The following is a 3,046-nucleotide window of genomic DNA, read 5'->3' on the forward strand; positions in this document are numbered from 1 at the left end:
CCCGTAAAGAGGAAGCCCTGTCTGGGAAGTCAAGTGAATTTGCATTTGTTGTGGTGACTGGCCACAGGACACCTTTGAGGCATTTTAGCTGGAAGATAAAAGCTTTGGGTGAACAGCATTTGCCTCCTTCTGACTAGGCTGTCAGTGCTGCCATTAGCCCATCCATCAACCTATCCACCCATTCATCTATTAATCCATTCCCCCTCCCCTTCAGTCATCCAGCCACCCACCTCTCCAATCCATCCATCCATCTACCCACCGACCCGCCATCCGTCCATCCGTATGTCCATCCGACCACACATGTAGGCCCACCAGCCTCCCTTTGCCCACTTATCACTTTCCCTAAAGTGCCTTTTCCAGGGTCCCTTCCCCCGCTCATCTGGGGATCTAAGGTGCTCTCTGTGTTGGGGAAGGTAGGCGAGGTGTGCGGCCCACCTCAGCTGGGGCGGGGCCCGCGGTTCCGATGACCCCAGTGGACACTGGTATATTGTCATCATAGCTATGCTTGACTCAGTGCTGTCCATGGGGCTGGACTCCCATCATGTGGAATTGTTTTGACACATTTACGAGGTAGGCACTGCAATCCACACTTTACTGAGACCAGCTTGGAGGACTTAAGTGCTTGCCCAGCGTCCCACAGCCACGAATGGGGGAGCCCGCAGTCAGACCCACGCAGTGTGGCTCTGAGGCCTGGGGTCTCTGGACCACCGCCGCTCTAATCTCTTCCCTCCAGGAATGAGTGAGGTCCCAGCTCATACCGCTTCAGGGACCGCCTACCCACCCACCCAGACCCCACCACAAGCTCTCCAATTAGCCGGCGCTCGGGAATAAGCCACGGCCACGGCCACGGCTCGCCACCTGGCCGACGGTGTACAAGGTGCTGAAGGCCTTTGCACACTGTTACCATGGATACCGCTCCCCTCCTCAGGTAGGGATATTGCCGTGGGCCGCCTGGAAAACAGAGATTCAGCCACACCAGCAGATGACTTTAAAGACAAAGCTTTCTTTGCTAGAGAGAAAAGAAAAAATAAAATAAAATAAAATAAAATAAAATAAACCATCACAAATTCTGAGGTATCATATTCATTTGGCTTTTGGTTTTGTGCTTAGGATTCATTTTTGTGTTGAGCTGGTGCTATTGTGGAGTAAGATATCTGAGCTCTGACTTCCAGAGACAGTGCAGCACCGGGGTGACATCTGTCATTATGGGTAGCCGTGGCCTCCTGGACAGGAAGCGGGATGAACTCAGTCACGTCCTTCCCTTCAGATTGGTGGCTGGCGGTGGTCCAGAGTTCATCTGCGCTGGGATCGCGTCCTGCAAAGCCCCGGGCCCTGGCTGCCGAGTTGGCTTCTGGACATTCTATGTGCAAGCGGGTTTTCAGAGGTTCTGTGCCAGCCACCTGCTGGGAGGGTCCCAGACATGACTGGCAGCTGGGGATCAAGGAGGAGCCAGGTGAGGGTCCGGCTTGTGGAATCCAAGCCGTGTCTGAGGGACCCCACCTTCCTTGGCAGTGGCTCGAACCTGCCTGGAGCAGCTCAGGGACACCTGGGAGGGACAGATCCCAAACCCGGCTGAAATCAGAGCTGCTGGCTTAAATTAGTTTTTAAGTTATTATTTAGATTCAGTGAGGTTGTATCTTTCTTGTATGTAGTTCTGTAAGTTTTGGCAAATGCATTCAGTCATGTAACCACAGCTACAGTAAAGTTACAGAATGTTCCTTTCCCCCCCTCCCCAGCTCCTGGCAACCACTGATCTATTTCCTGTCCTTAGAGTTTTGACTTTTGGGAACGTCCTACAAACCGAATCATACAGTATGTGATGTTTAGAGTCTGGTTTCTTCCAAGGAGCATGATGCGTTTTTGATTTATCCAAATTGTTGAGAGTAGGAGGAGTTCCTTCTTTTTATAACTGATCGTTTTCCATCAGTTTGTCTATCTACCCATTCCCCAATTAAGAGACATGTGCATTGTTTCCTTTTTTTTTTTTTTTTTTGGTGAATTTTAAAATGAAGCTGCCATCAATATTTGAATACAGTTGTTGTGTGACAAAGATTTTTTTTTTTTTTAATTTTTACTCCGATAAGTTCCTAAGTCTAGGATTGCTGGTTGTGAGGTAAAGTTAAACTTGTAGGAAACTCCCAACTGTTGTCCATAGTGGCTGTGTCGTTTTCCATTTCGCTGGTAGTGAATGGGAATCCCCATACACCACACTCCTGCCAGCATTCAGTTCTGTCTGCTTGGTCGTGTTTAACTGGGCCGTTCTTGTAGGGTGTGGCGAAATGCTGTTGTGGTTGTAGTCTGCATTTCCCTAATGACTGCAGATGTCGAGTGTCTATCAGATGCCTATTTCCCGTCTGTACACCTTTGTGAGGGAAGTGTCCATTTACACTCTTATTTTGCTGCTTTCAGTTGTGTATGTATTGAAGTGGAGAGAAAAGAGAGAGTACAAGAGAAATTACACAGCCTGGGGGAGCCTGGGTGGCTCAGTCGGTTGAGCGTCTGACTTGGGCTCAGGTCATGATCCCACGGTGCGTGGGTTCGAGCCCCGCGTCGGGCTCTGTGCTGACAGCTCAGAGCCTGGGGCCTGCTCGGATTCTGTGTCTCCCTCTCTCTCTGCCCCTCCCCTGCTCATGCTCTGTCTTTCCCAATCTCTCAAAAATAAATAAGCGCTAAAAACAAGTTTTAGAAATTACACAGCCTGATAAAAGCAGTTGGGAGTGCAAGTAGAAATGTGGCCTTCCAATGCTGCATCTGGTACTTTGTCCAAAATTCCAGGTGAAGGTCTACATCTGGTTTATTTTAGGATAATAACAACGGTGTGGCAGGCACCTCCCCAAACAAAGACCCTGTTCGTGGCCACTCTCAACTCCATCCTCCGCGTTATGTTTAGAGCAAGCCGTCAGTATCTGATCATCGCTATCGGTGTGCAAGACAGATGATAGAGCTTTAATTATACCAATAGATTTCATATTATTTACACTGCCGGATAATGACCAGCTCATGTTGGTTACTCAGTAAACACTCGTGGAATACTTATAAAATCCGG

At 49.1% G+C, this 3,046-nt stretch overlaps 1 non-coding gene across 1 annotated transcript; it reads left to right on the forward strand.

Annotated features, from left to right (window-relative positions):
- Positions 1-2,472: 2,472 nt before the first annotated feature.
- On the forward strand, positions 2,473-2,557 carry TRNAP-UGG. The gene has a single exon. It is a non-coding gene; the product is annotated as a tRNA-Pro (tRNA).
- Positions 2,558-3,046: the final 489 nt, after the last annotated feature.

This window comes from Prionailurus bengalensis, chromosome A3, assembly GCF_016509475.1.
Source record: "Prionailurus bengalensis isolate Pbe53 chromosome A3, Fcat_Pben_1.1_paternal_pri, whole genome shotgun sequence".
Taxonomy (NCBI): Eukaryota; Metazoa; Chordata; class Mammalia; order Carnivora; family Felidae; genus Prionailurus; species Prionailurus bengalensis.